The sequence below is a fragment of the Tenrec ecaudatus genome, chromosome 8 (genome assembly GCF_050624435.1).
Source record: "Tenrec ecaudatus isolate mTenEca1 chromosome 8, mTenEca1.hap1, whole genome shotgun sequence".
NCBI classification, from domain to species: domain Eukaryota; kingdom Metazoa; phylum Chordata; class Mammalia; order Afrosoricida; family Tenrecidae; genus Tenrec; species Tenrec ecaudatus.
The window spans coordinates 162,148,250-162,173,168 of NC_134537.1; the positions used below are offsets into that span (position 1 = coordinate 162,148,250).

At 51.5% G+C, this 24,919-nt stretch overlaps 1 pseudogene; it reads left to right on the forward strand.

Annotated features, from left to right (window-relative positions):
* Window positions 1-14,616: 14,616 nt before the first annotated feature.
* LOC142455583 (high mobility group protein B2 pseudogene) overlaps window positions 14,617-24,919 on the forward strand; it is a 48,336-nt pseudogene continuing 38,033 nt past the window's right edge.

A 24,919-nucleotide genomic window follows, 5' to 3' on the forward strand; every position in this document is an offset into this window, starting at 1 on the left:
TGGCTTTGAACAGCTGTTCTTGGGGCCGCAGCCTGATGTGTCACTGGGGCTCCTTCTTTGTCCCTCTAGTACCCCTTAGCTTTAAGAAGACACAATGCGGTGAAGCGGTTATTGGTTCTTGTGCGCTCTTCAGCAAGAGGAGACTTTAATGGTCACAACACTGGGAGCATTTGCTTATAGTTGAGAACCAGCATGAGCCAGATAAATTAAATTCCACTTACAAGCAATGAGCACGAGCCAGATAAATTAAATTCTGCTTACAAGCAATGCTTGGAGCTCACATGGATTCCAAGATCCTGGAAAAAATACGTAAGCACTCCCACGCCCAGCATTCCCCGTCCCCAGATACATGTGAGTTGAGAACCACAATCTTAGAAAATTGCCTAACCCTTTAGTAAGAGAGACAATCTCTTTACATAAGCCCTGGTGCGTTTGGATGTTTTCTATCTGTGCATCTGGATTTTCATTTCACTCCAACTCTTCCAAGGTGCCCTGGTGTATAGCGGGTTATGAATTGGATTACTAATGGAGAGGTCAGCAGTTCGAATCCGTCAGTCACTCCACAGGAGAAGGAGGAAGCGGTCTACTCCCCTATGAGGTTCCAGTCTCAGAAGCTCATGTCCGATAAGGTCACTAGGAGTCGGAATGAACTCTATGACAGGTTGTTTTGGTTTTTGTTTTCAATAATGCTCCTCACAGTGGCTTCAACAACAGGCTGCAGCCTGAGAACAATCGTGTGACTGGCACAGGACCTGGGGAGGGGGCGTCGCGCTGAGTCGGAGCCCACTCTGAGGCACCTGACAGCCACCACCGCCCACTGGTCAGTTTGTTGTTCCGTGGTGGCTGTGTGTTCCTCTCACGCTAGAGGCCCTGCCACCATGTTTCAAATACCAGCGGGGCCACCCATGGTGAACACAGTTCAGAAAAGCTTCCAGACCATGACAGGGGATGAGGAAGTTTTGATCTACTTCCAAAACGTAGCCAGGGAAAACCTTAGGGCTCACAGCACAGTATGGGTCTCCTTAGCCTGGTGGCACTCAAGATGCTCAGTGGCCCTAACCATTACCTTGAGCACCCCAACTCTGTGAAGCTGGTGCAGCTCTGGGCAAGGTCACGCTCTATTGCACAAGTGCCGGTGCCTACTTGCAGCAGCTAACAATAATGACATGAATCCGGAATCAAATAGCGTCCCACGGGCATTTGCAGAAGCCAATGTTTAAAAATGGTGCTGCAGATGAAAATGTCTTATACATTCAGAGAAAACACATTTTAAACAACGAACAGTAGGAGAAGGAAGTCTCCTATCTGCTCAGAATATTTACAGAGCACGTACTCTGAGCTCCAGGCACCGGGAGGTTGTGTATGGTGTGTGTGTTTACTGGTTAGTTGTGTGGACCTGTGTTGTGGTTGTTAATATCTTTAAGCCCTAGGTCAGTGGCTATGAACCTTCCCAATGCTGCAACCCCTTACTTAATACAGTTCCTCTTGTTGTGGTGTGTAATCATAAAATTATTTTCATTGCTACTTCATCACTGTAGTTTTGCTACAGTTATGAATCAGGCCATCCCTGTGAAGGGGTCGTTTGACCCTCAAAGGGGTCGCGACCCACAGGTTGAGAATCGCTGCCCTAGGTGCTGCTCTGCAAATTTCAAAAGATGAAGGAAACATCTGTACAGGTGCATAAGCAATAAGAGTGTAGAGCTCGCAATGATCAATGTAATTTAAACGCAAGCATTTGGAATGCATTTGAAGTGTCAACTTGGAGGGAGGGCGGCGTGGAGAGGGGGACCAATGACAAGGATCCGCATGTGACCCCCTCCCTGGGGGACGGACAGCAGAGAAGGGGTGAAGGGAGATGTCGGACAGTGTAAGACATGACAAAATCATAATTTATAAACGATCAGAGGTTCATGAGGGAGGGGGTAGCGGGGAGGGAAAGGGAAAATGAGGAGCTGATGCCAGGGGCTTAAGTGGAGAGCAAATGTTTTGAGAATGATGACGGCAACGAATGTATAAATGTGCATTACACAATTAATGTATGTATAGGTTGTGACAAGAGTTGTATGAGCCCCAAAAAATGATTTTAAAAAAAGTCTCAACTTTGGTTTTTGAAACCATGAAGTATAAAACCAAAACACCGAACTCACACCACTGAGTGGATGCTGACTCATAATGAGCCTCCTCCAGCCCTCAGCGGCTCGTACAGAACAGAGGAGAACTGCCCCTGTGAATCTCTGAGACGGGAACTCTCTACAGGAGTAGAAAGCCTTTCTCTCTCTGAGCAGCTGGGGGTTTCAAACTGCTGACCCTCCAGTGAGCAGCTGAACTTGCAGCCACTGTGCAGCTCGAGTGAAACATAGCAGGACTCAAATTCATTGAAAATCATTTCCCCCAACGGACTTCAAAGGAGTCCTGTTGGCGTACTGGATTCTACACTGAGCTGCAAGCCACAAGCTTGGCCGTTACCAGGCACCAGCCACTCAGTGGGAGAAAGGTGAGGCTCTGCTCCTGTACAGACTGACAGCCTTGGAAACCCAGAGACCGTTCTCCTCTGCCTGAGAGGACACTGGCAGTTACACCATCTACTGTCAACTTGCGAAAAGGGGGGATCTAGCCTGTCAATCAAGTTGCAGCTTAATGACCTCACTTGGAGGCGCGAAGAAGACAAATAGCTCACTGGAGGCCAGATACACACCCACTCTCTGCTTCCTATTTTTGATGACAAGACACATGGAGCTACACGAGAGGCCTGGAGCTGGAGGAGCCATGTGGAGACCCATGTCAGCACTAAGGTGCTTCCACTGCCACTGGATCCACAGACTTTCCACCCACTGGCCTGTGATCTCCCTGTATTTGGCATCCTTGCATGTGTTGCTATGAGTCTGAAGAGGACTTTATAGATTGGTATCAGCCATATGGGCTAATATCGGATTTATGGGCTTAATCTGAACTGGACTGGGATGTTTTCTCAATGTTCAATTGCTCTTGAATATAAAGCTCTTTCTTACACACAAATGAGTATCTCTGGATTTGTTTCTCTGGTTCACCAGGACACTCTCTCTCTCTCTCTCTCTCTCTCTCTCTCTCTCTCTCTCTCTCTCTCTCTCTCTCTCTCACACACACACACACACACACACACACACACGATTGGAGTAGGCTCCCAGTGTCTTTGACATTTGAAAACAGCCTGTAACAAAATGCTTCTTTTCTTTCTTTTTTTATTTTTAACTGCAAGCAACATTATCCAAAAACCCTGAGAGGACAAACCCCTGGCTTCTCTGAATAGAAGGAGCCCAGAGTGTCCTGTGCGGCACAGTGAGGCGGCCACAGTGCCCACTGAGCACTTCCTGTCACTCCATCAGCATTTCCAATGATCCTGTAAGGCAGTGTGGGTTCAAAGGCCGGGGGAGGGCTTCCAGGCTCCCCCAGCTCTCTACCCCTCTCCCTCCCTCACCCTTGCATTGCGGTCTTTAGGCCCTCAGCTTGCATGGTGACTTCCGGGGCTGTCAGATCAGAAACCTGTCCCGCGACTCACCCTTCGATCTCTTGGCTTCTGAGCCAGCGTGAGGGCCAGGTTGGCTGCTGTGCAGACCCTGCGCTCCAGCCGCGGCCCGCTCTCGGTGTGTAAGTTCACAGACAACCACGAAGAGGAAACAACAGAAAATGGAGCTGGGAAAGTGGGGATCAGCCATTTTGCGCAGGAAGCTTTGGGAGATGTTGTTTGCCACAGTCTTCCTGAAGTCGGGAACAAAGCAAGATGGACTGGGGGTTTGGAATGTGCCAGGGCTGCTAGTTAACTTGACTCCTTGATCAGAAGCCCCAGAAATGAACGCCCCCCGCCAGGCGGGCACAGCTATTCCATTCAGAGCACATCTCACCAGGACACTGGTTCTCAGCTGGTCTCCCCTATGGAGGCTCCCCGAGGTCACACTCCGACCCATTCCTTAAATGGGCATCTCTGGGGGTTGTCTCCCAGTCTCCCTAGATGACTCCAATGTGCAGCTGCTCTCCAGGGCACTGCAGTACCCACAGGGAGCGGGGAGCGAGTACAATTAGGGTCTATCTGGAATCACCCCACACCCGACTGTTTAAGAACAACTTGTGCCTACAAGGCCATCTCTGACAGGGCCCCGGGTCTCTCTGAAGTCCTGGGTGCAGCTGAGGATAGGAGGCTCGGCCGACCCAGGGTTAGACCGCGCTGAGCAAGATGGGGCACATATGTCGCCTGGGGCCTTTGACAAAGACAAAGAGCCAAACTATTTACATAGCGATAACAGCCAAGAAAGGAAAACAGTGAGCTGCCAGAGCGTCTTTGCTTCCTCATCAGGCCTGTGAGATTTATTTCTGCCTTTCTGAAGCACCTCTAATGTCAAAGTCCTGTGGCCGTTCTCTGGCAGGAATGTGCCCAAGTAGATTTGGTGTCTCCTGGCTGAGCTGCTGTGTTCTCAGCCGGTGTGCTGTTCTGGGACTCCTGCACACCACAGACGAGTGTCAAGGCCAGAAGCAGATCCCTCACCGTGCGGTTCAGGTACAGCTGTCCATCGCGGGTGAGCTCCCCTGCAGGCCCATGTGATGAAGGCTCCCGAGGTGGCCCCTGAGGGCCCTGGGTGCTGCCATCGTCCAGGGGAAATGGTTGCTGTGTCCTCATGACTTCCCCAGAAGCCTGCACCTGCCCAGAAGTGAGGACTAGTCTGGGTACTTTAGGGAAACAAACCCACAGAAACTCATGTATAAGGGAGAGTTTTATATAAAGGTTAAGTGCACATCAAGAAAACATCCCCACCCAGTGCTGCCCAAGCCCACAAGTCCAACATTAACCCATATGTCTGACACCAATCCACAAAGTCCTCCTCCATCTCACCAAACACACACAATGACGCTGACTGCAGGAGGAAAGCCGAGTCAGTAAACGTGTATCTCAGGGGTCTCTGCATGGCTGCTCCACCATCCAGGGCTACATTGGGGTAGTTCCATGTGGCTTCTCCTCAGGGAAAAGTGAGCCTTGCCAGCTGAAGCAGGGAACTGGCTAAGGTAACTTCACACTGGTCTGACCATCAGAAAGCAAGAGACCCAAACTAGAGAGGCGAGGCTCACCGAGCCATTTATCTCTCTGCCCTTCAATTAACATGACATGTGTTTATCGACAAGGTTAGCACAATAATCTTTAACTATCTCAAGTAGTTAGGAGATTATACTTCTTTCACCATAGGGAGAGTTTCAATAGGGCAGGGGCCTTGGCCAAGTCTTGAGAAGAATCCCTGTTGAGGGAGGAAACTCCCTGGAGACCGCCAGGGTTGACTCCCTTTATTGGAAAAGGAAGAAGAAAGCTGCGTGTGGTTTTCCTGGTATAGAGGGAGCCTTCCTATGTGGTGCCGGAGGGTGGACGGGGAGGGCTAGGTGTGTGAAGCTGTGGTAGACAGGGTCCTCTAGAGACAAAAGCAGATTGCTAATAATTTTATATGTATATATTTATACAGATAGATATGTAACCCAAGAAATGAACAGTTAAATTATATACAGATAGATACATAATACACGAAAGGCACAGTTAAATTATAAAGCAGTACAAATAACTCAGTGCAACTCACTCCCGTGAGAGAGTTGTGAAACACTGGCGGTCCTTCAAGTCTTGAGGGCCGCCAGGTAGTCAGTCCTCTGTAGAGAGAATTCCGGCTATCCCGGCACAGGCAGCAAACAGCAAGGCAGGTCACCATCGGTCATCCAGATCACCAAGTCATTCCCCAGCTCAAGAGATGTAAATTCCAATTGTGTGGCAAAGTAGGTCTTGAAGGAGCCTCAAATTACAGCAACATAGTCCACAGGTTAGGTGTCCCACAGGTAGTGTAGCTTGCAAATTGAGGCACAGAACAAGCAAGGCAGCCACATACTGGTCCGATGATCGAAGAGCAAGAGACAAGAAAGGCAAGACTCGCTGAGCCTTTTAGCTCTGTGCCCTTCAATTAATCCTACATGTGTTTATCGGTCAGGCTGGCACTATAACTGCCTGAGATGCCCAGAGCTGGGGATGCTCTCTGTGAAAGAGTCCTTTGTCTGCTCCTGGGGTTGCCAGGATACCAAGGCCTGGAAAGGCACAGGGGTATCACTCCTGGGCATATGCTCAATCATGGGGTGGGGGGGAGCATATGGCTACCCAAAAACTTAAACACAAGGCTCATGGCAGCATTACACAAACAGCCCCAAAACACAGCTATCCATGAATGAAAGGATAAACAACATGTGATACATCCAGACAGTGGGAAATATTGTGTGGTTATAAAGAGTCATGCCACACTGATACAACATGGATGGAACTTTGAAACACACACGCCAAGCGAAAGAACTCACTCACCACCCTCAAGTGGATTCCGACCCACAGTGGCCCTGTAGGACAGGGCAGACCTGCCCCTATGGGTTTCTGAGGTTGTAACTCCATTTTGAAAATGAAGAAACTGAAGGTTTTGTTAATGGTTTATTTTATTGCAAGGCTCTTGCTTCCTTATATAAATATAGCACCTGCAAAGGCAGGCTCTTACAAACTTAACATAGTGTTGCTCTTCAGCTGGTACTGTACAACTCACCAAACCGGTCTCCACACACCAGTCACGCGCAGAGGGAAGAGAATTGGGTATCCTGGCCCAAACCCTACTCTAGGCAGCTTACGATAACCATGTGCCTTTTGAGTTGCGTGTGTTTTATAACTGTTCTCATCACAGATCAGTTCATGACTTGTGAATAGTGTAGCTATATCCTAACCTAGACCCCACGGGCTGCCGTGGGAAAGGTGTGCATTGTGTTGCCCAGCCAGGAGAAGGGCAGTGGGGCCCTTTCTTCAACAGCCTCGTTGCCATAGCTAGTTTGTTTCCCAGTGGCACCGCTCCCACCAGCTGCTTCCATGCTTTCCACCACTGACGTAAGACAACTCTGTTGGAGTGAGAGGTTCCCAATCCCTTTATTGGGGTCCCCTTTCCACTCCTCCATGGATTGCACGAATTTCTCACGGGCGTCTGCACTCATTAGTTCACAGAGTTCTGAAGGACTGAGTCAAGGTCATCTTGATCAGTTACCCATCTTCCTAACAAGACTTGTTCACAAGTCCCGGGTTGTCAAAGGCCCCAGGCGACATATGTGCCTCATCTTGCTCAGTGCGGTCTAACCCTGGGTCGGCCGAGCCTCCTATCCTCAGCTGCACCCAGGACTTCAGAGAGACCCGGGGCCCTGTCAGAGGTGGCCTCGTAGGCACAAGTTGTTCTTAAACAGTCGGGTGTGGGGTGATTCCAAATAGACCCTAATTGTACTCACTCCCCGCTCCCTGTGGGCACTGCAGTGCCCTGGAGAGCAGCTGCACATTGGAGTCATCTGGGGAGACTGGGAGACAACCCCCAGAGATGCCCATTTAAGGAATGGGTCGGAGTGTGACCTCGGGGAGCCTCCATAGGGGAGACCAGCTGAGAACCAGTGTCCTGGTGAGATGTGCTCTGTGCCCGCCTGGGTGGCAGGGTGGCAACTGACCGAAGCCAGGTAGATTGGGCTCCTGTTTTCATATCAGCCCTGTGACCAAGCCATGTCCCAGAGGATGTCTGGGCCTTGGGTCCCCCGTTTGTGAGCTGGGTGGTGCTCCCTTGCTTGCCTGTCTCTCCAGACTGCTAAGAACAGGGTGGGCACAGTCTTGGGATAGATCTGGGGGCTCATGTCTACACACTGGGACACCTCGGGGAAGTGGGGAGGCACCAGGTGGAGCAGAACTTTGATAGGGCATTACCACACATTGGCTGTAGGCCTGTCTGTAAACAAGCAGCCGTCTAACATGTAAGCAAGGCATCGACCAAGTCCACCTTGAAGCAGCACACCAGCCTGCGTGATCCAAAGACAATGATAGCAATGTCCAAATCTGATGATGGGACAGGTATCAGAGCTTACAATGAAAAATGCAATTTCTAGAAGGCTATGGAGGACAGTGGAAGCCAAAACCCAGCTACGGAGTATCTGGTCTGATGAAGCCTCTGGCCCCTGTGGAGAGACCCCTCTAGAGAGACTCAAGCAGCTCTACTCTCAGACAGAGATGATTGCCACCTTGATGTTATGGATTGGACCGTGCTAGAATATGACACGTGGCCAGTTGACCTCCCTGTTGACCTAACCTGAATTTGCTCTAGGCTCAGCTATTTCTCGCTTGTTCCATTACAGAAATTTCTTCTCTCTCTCTCTCTTTTTCAATGTTGCTGGTGGTCTTTTCTTTTTTATTTCTGTTCTTTATGCTATTATTATTTTTCTTTCTGTTTCATTTGTTTGTTCGTTTGGGTCGGGTTTCCCAGTGTGTGAAGCGCAGAGACTGGGTGCACAGAGACAAGGACCAGTGCACTGGCTCTTAGGGGTGTGGAGGAGGAGGGGCTGGAGTGGGGAGGGGGCACTGGAGCAGGCTGTGACGACGCAGACACGCTCTTTTTGAAAGCAGCTTAACTACGGAAGCGCACGCTGTGTGAATGTTACATCAACGAATCCATTTAAAAATACAGCCTCAGAAACCCACAGGGACAGTTCTGCTCCGTTCTACAGGGTCCCTAAGCGTGTGAATCGACTCACTGGCAGTGAGTTTTTTGGAGCAGAGACCCTATGTCCAAATAAGGTCACACTCACGGGTACCAGGGTTAGAATTTGAACACATCTTTTGGGGGACAAAAATTCAATCCACAACAGCCTGCTCGGGACCCACCCTTTCCCCTCAAGCCCTCTCTTGGTCTTGTGAGAGGGAGGCCGAGAGGGGCAGCAGGAGAAGAATGGGCTTGAGAGCTGCCCTGGTTCTCCGGGGTCTTGGTCCATAGCATGAGGATACCCGAGCCCACCTGCAATACCCGTGAGCCAAAGGGTCCCTAGACAGTGCTTTGTAAAGAGCTGCACCCAGGCCAGCTGAGGATGTATTGGGGCCTGAAGCACATTCACTTTGGAAGCCCTGTTTCAGAAACAGAAAACAGTCACTTATACACAATGGCAGTTTCTTAGGAAATCAGTGTCTGGTGGGGGCGGGATCGTGATGGAACACAAGACAGCTTCTGGGATCAGAGGTCTGAGCCCTCCTCTGAACTCCGATGGCAGCCCAGGATGTCTGGAAGGGGAACCCCTGGGTGGGAAGCCAGAGAGGAGAATGGGAGAGTGCTGTGTTGGGCAGCACTGGCAAGGGTTTCCATTTCCCAGGAGAGGGGTGGAGAGAGCCAGGCGGGCAGGACTGGGGGCTCGCTCTGTCTGCCAGCCAGTGTGATTACAGGAATCGCAGTAAATTAAAGGGGAAAGAGGCTCAGTAAGGGAGGGAGCCCTTGAGCTTGCAGCTGCCCGTCTGTGAGAAAAGGTGGCTGCATCCAGGGAGGGCAGGGAGCTGGGGTGGGGCAGGTGGAGAGGGAAGAACTCCCTGGGAGAAGGGCAGAGAAGGTCATTTGGAAAGGAGGAACAGGTGAGGAAGGATATAGACTATCCCCCCCACCCCCCACCCCCGTCCAGTAGCGGGCTTCAAAGAGCGGGTGGGAAAACTCCATTATCTTTCATTTCCATTTGTTTCACCAACATTTCCATGCCCCCCACATATGACCTGCTACAGTTTACAACCTGTCCGTCCGCTGTAAGAGCCATTATTTCTATATGGCATTGAAGACCAGAGAGGTTTAGAAACGTTATTCAAAAAACAGAAAGCCATTATATGGCCTTTCTGACTCCACAATCCTGTTTCCTCCCTTGCACGGGGAACGGGGGTGGGTTACAGCCCTCCGGTCTACCGCCATCGGGATGTCCAGTCTCGGGAACCCCCCGGGGGCAGTCCTACCTGTCGTGTAAGGTCGCAGTTTGTTTGCTTTTTGTCTCTTTTCATGTCTTTGAGTGAAGCCTCCCTTTTTAAAGCCAGTGACAGTACCCACCTCATCCCTGGTATGGTGACAATCCCCAGGGTGGGGGTGGGGCAGTACATAAAGGGGCACCAGCAGCAGGAGCTGAGGTGGACTAAGGTCCAGTCACCGCCATGCCTGTCAGCTTGGCTCTGTGCAGAGGAGAGTCTGTTTGTCATGGACACAAAGGCATTGTCCACTCATCTATGCTGAGGGTCAGAGACGCTGGGCCCCTGCCTCCCCTGTCCTTCCTGCTCCTCTGTGACCTCCCACCCATCTTGGTCCCCCTTTACTTCTCCATCCTCCCAAGGAAACATCCCATCGTTCCCCCATGAGACCCCAAGGTCCCCTCGTCCCTGGGGGAGAGCCAGCCCCAGCACACGCTGGGAGGTTTGGGAGACCAGGAGAGTGCTGTGCAGAAACCCATGCTGCTAGTCACTGGAGAAAGACTAGCCAGGACACGCACAGGCAGAGTGGCCGGCAGACAAGCAGCTTCTCTGATGCAAAGGAGCCCAGCGGGCTCCCGAGCGTGGACTGCGACCAGTGGGCCTGATGTCTGAAGGTGGAGGCTAACAGGCCTCCGTGCAGGGAGAGCCCTTTCGCTGTCCAGATGGGGAAAAGGAGGCTCAGGGTTCTAGAAACAAGAACTCCTCACTGCCTTTCCCTGGGCACCAGTCACCTCTGGGGGCCTGGGCATTGCCCAGCCATGCCTTCTGCCAGTTCCCCGTCCCTCCTGAAGTCTGTCCCAGTGGCCCCGAGCAAAGAGTCCGTGCAGGAAGGGCGGGCAGACCCAGGCCTCTGGAGCAGAGCCCCTCGGACCACATCCCCCATGGCTAGACCTCTAATCTAGCATTTCCCTTGGCACGCAGGTAGCATGGCCTGCACTTCTCAGCCTGGCGGCGCACTGGCTTGGGCTTCCCCAACCCGGGGCTGCCGGGGCCTGGTACCGCCATGTTCACTTTCTTACTGGCCCAGGGGTGGTGGACCCTGGGCTGCTTCTGTCCCTGGAGCCTGCCCTCCCCTGTAGCCCACCTCATCCCTCTCCCCCTGGACCCCACTCCCAGGACCCTAGTGGAGGTCTGGAACCGTGCACCTTGGTTCTGGCAACTGGCACGCTCGTGAGAAGCTTGGGCAGTAGAGGGAAAAAAATAGTAATCACAGCCAAGAAGCCAGAAACCACCGGCAATCACCTGTCTGGATAATGCCACCCGACGTTGGGTGGGATCCTGTCTGCTCGACTTGTCCAGGGGTGTACCAGCACAGAGATACCAGCGCAGCGTCACAGAGTGCTCTCCACAGGAACCAGGCCCAAGGTTCTTTTGTATCCCAGTGTCGGTTTGTTTTTCCAAACAGAACCCGACCTTCTGTGAACTCTCTTATATCAGGAAACGCTGGCCGCAAAGCAGAGATTCACTTGTCTTTGAGAAGAAGGGAAAGTGTACACTTGCAGGCCGAGCAGGTTTTCCCTGGTGGCCAGCACCAGGGATCACAGACAAACTAACAGCGGACTAGAAATACCACTGCAGGTCTTTGAGAGGCCGGCACTCTCTCCACCGAGACCTCTCTGCCTGGGAAGCGTGCTAGCACGCACTGGGTGTCTACGTGTGCCAGGCACTGCTGTGTGTGTTCGCTCCCGTCCTAGAGACGAAGACCAAGGCTGTGTCTCGAACGGAGGGCAGAGCTGCAGGTGAGGCTGCACAGCTGAAGTAGTCGGACTCCGAGTTCTCCCCCTCCCCCACTGGCTTGCTCTCCAGATTCACCTCACCTGACTGGATTTGGTTTCCCAAGGGGAGAAACACCTCCCACCTGAGAAAATCAGGTGGCTCAAGGTGGCTTTGTCCTGTTTTCTACCCATCGGAGAGGAAGTTCCAAAAGAGACTTCCCAGGGATTTGATGGAACACTGGATTTAATATCAGTAAATTATTCTCTTTCTCTACTTAAAGGGGAAAAAAATCCACCGTCAGCTATAATAAATCCAACTCAAATTACCCTTATTACAGTGATTACTGTTCATAGCACTCTAATTGGCTTCTCCTGGCATTTTCGTTACGAACCCGTACCTTCAAAGGTTTGCGAGTCAGACACCTTCTGACTCGGGGCTGGGAGTTCCCTTTGACAGCCAAATTGGGAGCCCAGGCGCCAAAGGAGCTGCCACAGGAGCAGAGAAAGAAGGCCCGCTCCCCGCAGCCGCCTTCGGTGCCCTGGATGGTGCCGGCAGGCCCGCTTGGGCCATGGGTCACTGCGGTGCGTGGCCTCTCCGTCCGTGGACGAGTCTTGCTGGGGCAGGACCCTGGGTGTGTCGGACGGTGGCGTGCATGGCCTGGCTTTAGTTGCAGATCTGGGGACTCATGTCTCTGAGAAGCAGCCCATCCTGGGCTTCCACGGCGTTCAGACGGTGTTCGAGGTGGGGTAGGCCATAGCGGTGTGGGGGCGAGAAACCATCAGAAGGCCTTCTGATTGAGCAGTCCTCAGTGTCCTGTGGCCTGGCGCGAGGTGCCTGATTTTCCTAAGCCCCATTTGTCTCATCCTCAGAACGGCGAGCCATTGTCCCGAGGATTCCGCTGGTGAGGCTCAGACCGTGGACCCCCGCAGCCTTGGCTGTGTTCATTACGGACGCTCAGTGATGCTCAGCTGGCGCGGGCTCTAGGGGACGCTCCACCAGCTGGTTCCCTGCATCCATGGGGAGACACGCGCTTTCTCTCTCTGCCCCTCCTGTTGGGTCTGGGTTTTTGTTTTGTTTTTCAATCCTTTTATTGGGGGCTCATACAACTGTTATCACAATCTATACACACATCCATTGTGCCAAGTACATTTGTACATATGTTGCCGTCATCATTTTCAAAACATTTTTCTACTTGAGCTCTTGGTATCAGCTCCTCATTTTCTCCCTTCCCTCCTCCTCCCTCCCTCATGAACCCTTCATAATTTATAAATTATTATTTTTTCCATGTCTTGCACTGTCCGGTGTCTCCTTTTACCCCCTTATCTGTTGTCCATCTCCCTGGGAGGAGGTTATAGGTAGATCCTTGTGATTGGTTCCCCCTTTCTCCCCCTGGTGTGGCTGCTCTCAATATTGGCCCCGAGGGGGTTATCTGTCCTGGATTCCCTGTGTTCCAGCTCTTATCTGTACGTGTGTACATGCTCTGGTCTAGCCAGATCTGTAAGGTAGAATTAGAGTCATGATAGTAGGGGGAGGAAGCATACAAGAGCCAGAGGAAAGCTGTACATTTCATGGGTGCTCCACTGCACCTGTTAGGTCTGTTTTTCCTCTTGACTTAAACCTCATGGGTGCCCTTTGCTATTCCCCATCCCACTCCCAGCCTCTGTCCGACCTGTAACGAGAAGCCACTCTCTGGTCAGCCCTACGGTCCATCTCTCGGTCCTACCTGCGACACAGGGCCATCAACCGGGAGGTGACGTCTGCCCGAGCAAGGGTGGCTGTGGATGAAGCAGCACAGCCTAGAGGATGACCACTGCCCTGTGCTCTTGAATGAGAGTCCTAGTTCTTCTCCTGATAGGCTGGTGGTCAAGAGCAAATGGCTCAACCTCTCTGTCTCCTCAGTTTCCTCGTTGACACAGAGGATCATGCCAACTTCCAAAGTCTACATACAAGAATGTGCAAAGAGCATGCTTAGCACAGTACCTGACTCTGTTGAAGCAGTCTTTAAATGTCAGCTCTTGCTATTACACCAAGACTCCCATGGCAAAGAGGGGAGGTGGACTGTGGGGAAGGGCCACCTCCCAGGAGCAAGGGGAGGAGAAGAGGCCAGAGGGTCTGAAGGCATCTCTTCAGGGCTGTGGATAAGAGCCTCTCTGCGGGTCCAGTTCGGGTCCTGCATGTGACTCCTCCCCCGCCCAGCCCCCAGTACCATGTGTGCGACTTCTGGGCTAGGCCCTCCCTGCGTCAGGTTCAGCTCTCACCTCTGCTGGTTTCTCCCCAACAGTAATAATCCACTTGTGGGTCCAACTGCCCCCCCCCAAACCCCGCTTCCACCCAGCTCACTGCTCTTGCACCTGTGCCTTTTCCTCCACTTTTTGCTTAGCCGACTTCTACACAACCTTTCAGATCAGACCTGGATGGGGAGTACTCTTCCACCAAGGCCCCATCAGCCCTCTTCCCTATTCAGCTCCCACCCAGGTGTGCTTTTGACCAGAAGCACAGGACAAGAGAAGCCACAGCTGGCCTCCAGACTCGCAACCATACGACCATGAGTGAGAGGGAGGGGGTTGCATTTGGAAATCCCACGGAGCACCCATCCCAAGCCAGGCATTGTGAGTGCTGAGGTCAAAAGGTCACTAGGAGGTGACCAGGCAAAAGTAACCCAGCAGACTTTGAGAACCCCCAGTATCCCCCACACTCCTAACTCGTCTCCGCCCCCGGTCTCTCCTCCCTGCTGCTCCACCTTTGAGTCCTGTGACTTCCCTGCTCTCCAGGAATGGAGCCATGGTTCTTCTGATGCCAGAGTGCGCTCAGGCCTCTTCCCTCCCCGGCTTCTGTCCTGGGACCCAGCCTTCCTCCCCGTCCCCACTTGCCCTGCGCTCCGGGTTACGACCCGATGTGCCTGCAGGCTGCGGCTCACGCCAAGAACGCCTGCTTCCCTCCTCTCAGCCACCGTGGACTTCCTGCTCAGTGTCCACCAGGCCTGGAGGATGGCCGCTGGGGTAAAACGAGGACCAAGACGCCGCCCTTGCCCTGAGCACCTCCCAGTCCTGGGCTGTGCATTTCCCCACGGTATTGGCAATGGCTAAATGGGGTAAGTGCGTGATTTAATTCATAGAGGGTCCAAAAGAGATAAAGGGGGCGGGAGAGACCTGCCTCCTGAATTACGAGGCATTTGGTCGTGTCTGTGCCTGGCTCCAGCCACGCAGCTGCTCCCAGAGATGAGGCGTGAGTGCGGCGGAAATCACACCTGCACTGACATCTCCCATTAACAGACCGGTGCCTCTCAAGGAGGCACACCTGCCTCGGGTGCGCACGGTGCCCGCAGTGTGCCTGAGAGGTGGGCACCTGGTGGATGCCCAGAGTCCTGGCCCTGCTCCGTGGCTGGCAAGGCCTTCTATTGAAGCGCTGCTTCAGACCCATAGAGGTCAGCTCAGCCAGCCACCTTTCCAGGGCTCCACGCCCTTCGCTGTCACTCTCTGTGGGGCCTCTTGCTCGCTCCTCCAGACCCTGCCTCCTCCTCCCCCGGATAACGCTGACCATGAAGAAATGCTTCCCAAACCGAACTGAAGACTGCTTGTGCTCCCCCTGTAATTACCCCATTTCTGTCTATTGAAAGACTAGCAACATCTCTTTTATTAGGAGGAAAGGGAGAGGGGGGCAGCTCATTAGAAAGAATTTGGAAATTAAAGAAAGACACACAAACGTTAAAATCATTTATAGTCACACAGTTTCAATATAATTGTGGCAGTATGGTTAATGTTTGGGTGCATTCCTGTTTCGCTCCGGCATTTTCCCATCGGGCATTTTCCTTACAGTTGCGTCCTATTGTAAATATAATCCCGTGCTCCCTCTCTGTTGACTTGTTTATCATAGGGCGTAGCACAGGGATTTTCGCATGTCGTTGACTAGTTTTCCATGAAAGGATTTTGATTTGTTGTTGCTGTTTTTTCCTTCGTTCCTTCAATTCATGAGTGTTCAGAGCCCACAGGCCCAGATAGCATGGCAGGGAATAAAAGCAGATGTCGTCCGGTCTTCAAGCAGACCCCCTAATGGAAAACCAGGATTGCAAATAGGTCGTTCTAAGGATGCAGCATGCCATGAAGGGGAGGGCAGGATGCCCTGGGTACACAGAGCAGGAGGGACCACCTCCTCAGGAGGGTCCTTAAGGAACTGATGTTGAAACTGAGGTCTGAAGACTGTGTCCCAAACTGGTTGTCATCAAGTCAATTCCGATTCGTAGCTCTAAGTCTGTCCAAGAGCAGGCAGCCTCGTTGTTCTTCCTCGTAGCAGCCGCTGGATTTGTATTGCCAACCTTGCCTTGAGCAGTCTAGGGCTTAGCAGATCGCACCACCTGGGCTTCCTGAAGCGGATGTAGAGGTGTCTAAATATGGGTGTGCTAGAGGAAAGCATGTTAGGCAGAAAGAGTCAACATGTACCAAGCCTCCGGTCTGGGAAGCGCATGACTTATAAGAGGTAGCTACATAGGGAGACAGATCTCTGACAGCATCGACAGGCTAAAAAGCCCACAGAAATGTATTATTCTCTTTAGTCCGGAGGCTTACAAGCAAAGAAAGAAACGGAAGGAAAACCCTCATGGCTGGCAGAGGAAAGCCCTGCTGCCTCCCTGCTCGGACATGTACTTCTGTCCGTTCCCCGCCCCCCACTCCCCTCCATCCGAGGGAAAAAGACCCTGTTTATCATTCACCAAGCCCTAGAGGTCTGGAGGCCAGTGGTGCCTGGCACTGGTGAGAATCTAAAAACCGAGAGGCTCACGCTGTACCTTTGCCTCGTGGGCTTCCAGGTTTGGGTCTCAGCGGATGGGCCCAGCTATAAATATTGTACATGAGAGGAAATAGAAGAGAGAGCGAGAGAGAGGAAATGTAGTTTATTTACCCGGGGGTAACACAACCACTGATGCCTATCAGATCTCACCTTCCAAGTACGGCAGGTGTGCCCATTTGGCCCCTTGCCCTATCTGATGCTTATGCTTACGGAGAAAATGCTGTGGGTGTGACTGGCCAAAGGGATCATGATGAGGAAGCTGCTCTGATTCCAGTATCACCGTTCACACCTCTTTCTGGCACAGAAAGAACCAGCCTGATGCGTTTCGTCATCAGGGGCCTGGCCTGGGAAATGCAGGCTCTCTCTGACCTGACAGCACCTGGCCTCACTGGCAGTCAAGGGCAGTGTTCTTTCCCTGGCATGCGGTGAATGTATTTGATTGTCAGGAAAATTGTCCTATGGTCTGGATTCTGCTCATTAGACGCACCCCAAGAAGATGGGCAAAGTGGGTTGGCTGTGTGCTGCTTCTCTGGGAAGGGGCCGGAGTCCAAGCAGCTCCTGGCAGGACTAGCTCTGAACTGCCTGGCTGCAGTCAAGACCCTCGTCTTTCTTCTTAATGAAATCCTCATTTCGCTCATAGAGGAAACCAAGATTGGTCTAAGATGACTCTGACAACCTCACTCCGGGTTGCTAGGTACTTGATTTCACAATGTCCCTCATAGGCCAAGCCATGGGATCATGTCATTGTCAATGAGACACACAGGGAAGTACACAGAGAGGCTTCTGGGAAAGGAGACAAACATGCCTATGGCTGTTTTCTTTATTCCGGCCTTAACCATGGAGAAGACACCCAGAGTTGCCGTTTACTTTATGACTGTAAGGACTGCAGCAGGTACAATGGAGAGAACGTAGGCACTTTCATTTCAAGAACCTTGTCCACTTCCACAATATGTCAAGATGCACCGCACTGCCAGTAAACTCATTATTGCTCTTTGAAGAGGAAATCAATCCATCAACACTCGAAGCCCAGAGCCCATGTGAAATGGAACCTTCTAGAAGTCCTTGAGCCCACTGTGTTGGATCTCTGAAAGGCGACACACTCAGGACCACAGTGAGCCGGAGGTCAAGCTTCCCTGCTTCTTCCACCTTACAGGACAAGAAGGAAATGAGCCTCAGCACTCAGGGGATTGGGTAAAAAGTTCATCTCTGGAGAGTTATAATCATAAACTGACGCTTGTGTGGGAGGGGAGCCAGAATTCACATCATCTGGCGTCTGCAGAAGACTCCGAGGACTGAGCTGGAGTTAAGGTGTGCCTGATGCTGACGTTCACCGGGGGATCTGGCAAAAACAAGTCTGACTCCTCTTTCGAAAAAGAGCGCATGCATCTCAGGCCTTGAAATGAAGTAATTGTTTCAAAGTCAGACGGCAGAAAAGAACCTTCATGTATTTTTTATATTGGAATGATCACAAGTAAATTATAAAATGGCTGACTAGTTTTTAAAAAACCAACATGAGAGCAAAAATTATCTGAGGAAACAGAGCTACAAAAACGGACCTAGCAAATTAGAAATAAAAATCCCAAGAGTTTATAGAAATAAAAATGACAATAATGAAATGAAATTTTAAACTCAATAGAACAACTTAATAGACTAGATCTATGTGAAGGAGATGGAAGATGGATCAGAAGAAATTATCTAAATGGAAGCACACAAAGAGAGAAAACTGTGGCAATAATGAAGACGAGATTGAAAGAAGTGAGACTGGAAAGATGGACCTGCTCATGGCAGGACTGCGGAATTGTGCAGCCGCTAAAGAAATGCTTCCTGAACAAATGCAAATACAGTGACATGACCCAGCAATCTCTCTACTGGGTCTGCGCCCTAAAGACGGAATGCCACACAGAGACAGTCATGTGCATGCCCACATGCATCGCAGCAACTTCCATCATAGCAAAAACATGGAAGCAACCAAAAACTCCGATTGTGGAGACGGGGATAAACAGACTCTGGGAGAGCCATGCGACGGAATACTCTGCATCAGTAAGATGACACCGAAGGACACGGGCTAAACTGGGGAGCATGAACCTTCGCAAATTTAGTTCATTTCATAAAGATGAGTGCTTTTGAAAAAAAAATCACTTTCTTGGGGGCTCGCACAACTCTTATCACAATCCATACATCCATCCATTGTATGTCAATCACATCTGTACATTTGTTGCCATCATCATTCTCAAAACATTTGCCTTCTACTTGAGCCCTTGGTATCAGGTCCTCATTTTTTCCCCTCCCTCCCCACTTCCCCCTCTCTCATGAAACCTTGATAATTTATAAATTAGTATTATTTTGTCATATCTTACACTGTCTGACATCTCCCTTCACCCACTTTTCTGTTGTCCGTCCCCCAGGGAGGATGTTAAATGTAGAGTCTTGTAATTGGTTCCCCCTTTCCACCCCATCCTCCCTCTACCCTCCCGGTATTGCCACTCTCAGCACTGGTCCTGAAGGGATCATCTGTCCTGGATTCCCTGTGTTTCCAGTTCCTATCTGTACCAGTGTACATCTTCTGGTCTAGCCAGGCTTGCAAGGGAGAATTCAGATCATGATAGTGGTGGGGGAGGAAGCATTTAGGAACTAGAGGAAAGTTGTATGCTTCATCGTTGCTACACTGGACTCTGGCTGTCTCCTTCCTGAGACCCTTCTGTAAGGGGATGTCCAGTTGCCTGCAGGTGGGTTTTGGGTTACCAATCTGCACTCCCCCTCATTCACAATGATATGATTTTTTTTGTTCTTTGATGCCTGAAACCTGATCCCTTCAACACCTTGTGTTCACACAGGTTGGTGTCTTCTTCCATGTAGGCTTTGTTGCTTCTCAGCTAGATGGCCGCTTTTTTACCTTCAAGCCTTTAAGACCCCAGGCGCTATATCTTTTGATAGCCAGACACCATCAGCTTTCTTCACCACTTTTGCTTGTGCACCCCTTTGTAAAGACAAGTACTTAATGGCACCATTATTATCAAGAAACAGAGGAGTGGTTGTTACATCGAATGGCACCGACTTTAAAGACAATGAGGAGGCCAGGCATGGGAGCAGGGAGAGACAGGAAATTGGAGGGAGATTGAGGGGGAAGGAACAGGGAACCAGCTGTATAAAGCAGTTAACAGGGTACACTCCTGATTTCATTTGCTGAGATGGGTTAACAACTCTATAGAATAGGCTTCTTCTTCTTTTTAATCATGTTATTGGGGGCTTGTACAACTCTTATCACAATTCATATGTCCATCCATTGTGTCAAACATATTTATACATTTGTTGCCATCATTCTCAAAGCATTTCATTTCTGGTATCAGGTCCTCATTTATTCCCCTCCCTCCCCACCCTGCTAGAATATGCTTCTTTTAAAAAGCATAAGTAAATACATAATAAAAACAGACAGACAACCAAAAAGTGAGAGTGAAGGCCCACGGCCTTCAAACCCCTCCAGATCCCTTACCCTGGGACTGAACTACTGGTCCGAGCGGCTGACAGACAGGAGGAAAAGTGAAAATTGAAGTGGATTTAGAATTATAGTGACATACGTGGTCACTTCAAACAGCTGAAGCAACACGGGAGTGAGAGCGTCTAAATACGTTTACTGACAGCTTCAGAAGAAGAGTCAAGAGGCAAGGACAGGGGTTTTGTTCCAAATCGATCACAGGTGTCAATCCATAGGTTTAAAAAACCCAGCAAACGGCATCAGTGCACGGACAGCGTGTCCAGGATGCTCAGAGTTTGAGTGCCCTGCCTCCTCATTGTCCCTTCCTCCCAGAGCTGTCCAGTGATGTCTCTGAGGGACCGCTGTTAGCCATCCAATCCTGGGACACGGAGCTCCTTCTGGAAATAAGCAAAGAGAGTGAAGGTACCATAATTAGCCCTCTGAAGCCTACTTCTTCAGGACTGCCTGACTTCGGTCTGCTGGGAACCGGGATTACAAATACACAGAGGTGCCAGCAATGTGCGATATTCCTGTTAGCCCCAGAGTGAGGAAGAAATGGAAACTTCATGTAGCCAAGGTTAGACTAATTGATGGTAAGAGGTCTAGATAAATCCATTGCTTTTGCCCACTCCCTCCCCGTGTCTAAGTTCCCATGTCTACCTCTGGATAGCCGTGCACATGGGTTGCGATAGGCAACGTTGTGGGAACGCTTGTCTAGGGAAACGGCTCTTTGAGAGGCGCTGATTCCTGTACTGTCCATGAATGCCAGGGCTCAGCTGCCTGCAGTCTAGCATCTCCTTCTAAAACGAGCGAACTGAGGCCACACCAGGGAAGCACAATACGTGGGAACCGGTGGCCCAGACAGGCCTGGGTCCTGGGCTCCTGGCTCCGAGTCCAGGGCTCGGTAGGTGGTTTCGTTCTCAGGGCTGGTATTTCAACAGTTGTTCATTATAACCTAGTCCGGGTGCGTGAGAAAGGAGATTCCACAACGCTTCCCAGGGGTGACATAGAGAAACCCCGACCGATCAAAATAGCCGTAGTTACATAACCGCGACAGCAAATGGTGAATCACTGGCATGTGAAGGGCAAATTCAGATGGGTCGCTAGGAAAAGTTAAAGGCTCCCCCTGGTGAGTCATGGGCCCAACCCCCTGTGGGGCCTCCGAAGCACAGATACCTGTGGGCTGATTCAGAGGCTGGGCTTTCTCTTCCACTCTTCCACGTCGCTGTTTCGATGTTTCACCAGGAAGCTCCACTGTGACGTCAATCTCCAAAGAAAGCCGACCAGGCCCCATGCTGTATGGATTGTTCCTACAGGTGGGCCCGACCCCTGCACCCGAGGGAGCTGCTGGCTCACCGTGTTCCAAAGAGACGTCCGCGCTCTCGGTGCCATTGTACTGACGGGTCCCCACCACTCTGGGAGTGGGACACCATGTCCCTTTCACGGGTCTGCAAACGAAGGCTCGGAGAAGTGAGCTTGGCAAGCCCTCAGTGTCATGGTCAGCAGGAAGTGACAGGGTGGAGTTCATCACCGAAAAGTCTGTTCTACGGCTTACTCTCCTCCCACAAGATAGAAAGCTGCTTCTCCCTGGTGGCAGCCGTCACCACCACCACCCAGAGACACACACACACAGGCAGGGGGCGCAGATGGAGGAGGAGAGAGCCAAGGAGAAATGACCCTTCTATCCGTCCTCACTGTGAGCGGAGAAGTAGACATGGTTCCCCCCTTTTCAAAAGGCAAGAACTGAAGTGAGAGAAGCCAGGCAGAGGTCTCAGAAGAGCCCCTCTGGGTGAGCAGAGAGCTGGGTGTCTACGTGTCCATTGGGAGGAGATGGCTTTGCTTAACTGCTGAGAGCGTGTGGAGCTTTCTGGAAGGCAACAACGTGGTATGCAGCACTAACGGGGAGGACTTTTAGCAGCGGCCTCCCAGTAGAGTCTCTTCTCTAGCCCATCCTGAGTCGTAGGGGACACACCTGGATATTTTTCAAAGCAGTCATTGGGTTGGCAGGTGAGTAGGGCGGAGGAGCTGGTCCTCAGAAAGGTGCAGGTGAGCCACACCAAAAGGCAGCGTTGTGTTGGTCTGGAAAGGAAGCCACGTGCTTTTCTACGTTACCGGTAGAACCCTCTTCCCCAGACGCACCTCGTAGTGAGTCTCCCACCTACTCGTGCCCAACCGCCCAAGAGCCTCAGTGGCGGAGACAAAGCCACGAAGCCCCCGTTGTCGAGGGGCAGAGAAGCTGGGTGCCCCAGGGCCCCGTGCCCTGGTGCCATCACAGCGTGTCACTGTGGGGATGTGGACAAGTACCGGGGACCCACACGGCCCAGCGCTCCCCCAGGCCTCTGTCACGTGGGTGCCTGGGCTGGGCTGGGAGTGGACCATCAGAGCAGGAGGGGTCTCCAAGCCTGTCTCTCGTGGGTCTGCCCATCGCCCGAGCCCTGCCTGCACAGATGGGATAAGTCAGCATGGCAGACGCCTGGCTCTTCCCAGTGCACAGCATGGAGCTCTGCCCGTGGCTGCCCAGGCCTCGGGGGGTGCTTTGCTCTTCTTGTATATTGCTCTTCTTCAATATTCTCTCACCAAAGCAAACCGACAGACAAGGGTACGGCATCCTGCGGCACACACACAGGCGTCTCACACACACATACACATGCACATTTTCTGTAGACTCGCCATATACCGTTGCAAAGATAAACAAAAGAACAGGAGAGGAAAATAGAAATCATTTGCGAGCCTACTGCGTATGCAGAGACCATCAAAGTGACCACCCTGCCACGTGTCCTGCCAGTCTGCCCCCATCTTTGGCGTTCTCATTCATTCATTCATTCTAGGGTTGCCCGTGACTTTGACCTCTTTGGGAAGTAGAATCTCTCAAGGTGCCTCTGGGTGGTTTTGAACCTCCAAAGCTCAACTGCTTGCAGCACACAGGGTCTCTTCCAGTCCATTAAAAAAAATGTGATGTGTGAGTTTTAAACCGTCTTATTGAGGAATCATTTACAAACAATAAATTCACCTGTGCATGGGTGCAATGAAGTGACGTTTAGTACAGTGGCCGAGATGTACGACCTTCACGATGACCCCGTGTTTCCATCCGTCAGGCCCATGCGTTGTGGTCAAGCCCCAGGCAACAGCTATTCTGCTTCCTGTCTCAGCAGATCTGCCCCAGCTTTCTAGCCATTTGAGGGCAGTGAGCTGGACGGTGTCTTTCCTACACCTACCATGTGCTGCTCCACTCTCCCACCAGCCCGGGCCCGGGGTCCCAGTCTCTTGTTTTCTGGGCCCCCTGGAGCTGTCAGCCTCTGTGACGTGAGCCATTTCAGTGGGTGTGAGGTGCTCGCTCGCTATGTGGTTTTCATTTGCATTTCCCTAATGACTAATGATGCTGGCCGTCTAGTGCATGTTTATTAGTCATTTGTATATCTCCTTTAATCAAATATCTATTGCCATACTTTCCTCACTTTTAAAGGGGTTGACTTATCATTCGGATGTAAGGGCTGGTCACAGAGCCTGGGCTGAGGCCCTGTATCTCAGTCACGTGATTTACAAAGATATTCCACCAGCCTGGGGCTGACCCTTTCACTTTCTTAAGGTGGCCTTCGGAAGCACAAGCAGTTTTACTTTTGATGGGCATATTTATACATTAATCTAATCACGTCCTTAGAAGCGTTTCTCTCAAAAGTTGGTTTCTTTTCAATGCGCATAACGCCTCCCCTCACCATCCCCCACCCCCACCCCCATTCTTTTTTTCAGAAAGTTTGTACCAATTTCTGCTCTCACAGGCTGACCGAAAGCTTTCTCAGACTGTGCTGGATTCTGATTTAAAAGGCGCTGGTGTAACCAGAGGAGCCCTGGCAGCACCGTGGTTTAAAAGCATGGCTGTTCCCCGAAAGGTGGGCAGTTTGAACATTAGATGCGCCACGGGAGAAAGACGTAACAGTCTGCTGCCCCAGAGGATCACGGGCCTGGAAACTCGCGGGACCAAAGGGTAGCCCTGTAGGGCAGAGCAGAACGGCCCTGCGGGTTTCGGAGACTGTGCTTCTCTATGGGAGTCGAAAGCCACGTCTTTCTCCAGAGGAGCCACTGGGGTGCTGAGCAGCTGACTTGGGGTTTGCGGCACCAGCATAGCCCGTTCTGCACTAGCCTGTAGGGTAGCAATGAGTTGCATCAGCAGCAGTAGGTTCTGGTGAGGCCCTGGAATGTGTATTTTCAACAAATATCCCATTTCTGCCTCTGGAAGACTGGATTAGAGGATTCCCTAAGGATCCTATAACCCTTCAGTTCCTTAGATCCCTGGGATCCTCGTTTGATTATTTCAAAGAGATGTCCTGGAAAGAAAGAAAGAAAGAAAGAAAGAAAGAAAGAAAGAAAGAAAGAAAGAAAGAAAGAAAGAAAGAAAGAAAGAAAGAAAAGAAAAAGGTTTTCTTTATACAATTTCCCTAAAGTCCCACTAAGAGGAAGCCCTTTGAGGCACTTGTCCAGGTCTCGAGGAGACTTGTGATGGAGGATTGGGGATCAGTCATCCTTTAGCTGGTCTGAGATCCGCCAGGGATAGGAGGTCTGATCCCCAATCCGTGTCCTGTGACGGCCAGAGCCCCAGCCTGGGAGGCCATTCAGAAGTGGTCTCTCTGACCACCCTGCAGGTACAGCTGGGCAAGGAGTCACCAGAGTGGGCAGTCCAGAGGAGGACAGGGCTCTACAAGGGTCAGGGCTCGCCTCATGGGACCACAGACAGGCCAGCCACCTTGGTGAGCCCGTCTTGGCTTCCAGTGGGCAAGGACCCCTGTGCAGCCTGCCTGGCAGGAAGTGGTCATGTGAGAGTTGTGAAATCCACGTCACTTCAGTCTGGACCGGCCTGGGAAGTCCACACCGTGTGCTGAGCCGCCAGGGAGGAAGGGTGGGGGAAGATGGGGATATGGCTCAGAAGTGGGGTCTTACCAGGAAGCAAGAACCCCAAACAACCACATGTGAACCCCCAAGCTAAGGGCTGTGGGGCAGGGCCAAGCCAGGCAGCACACAGGAACGACCAGTGACAGCAAGTGTGGAAGAACAGAAGCCTCCTCTCGGATTGCCCCAGCCTCGTGCGGCTTTGGAACGGGGAGGGGTGATTTACTCACCACACCTTGCCGCCAACACCGAGC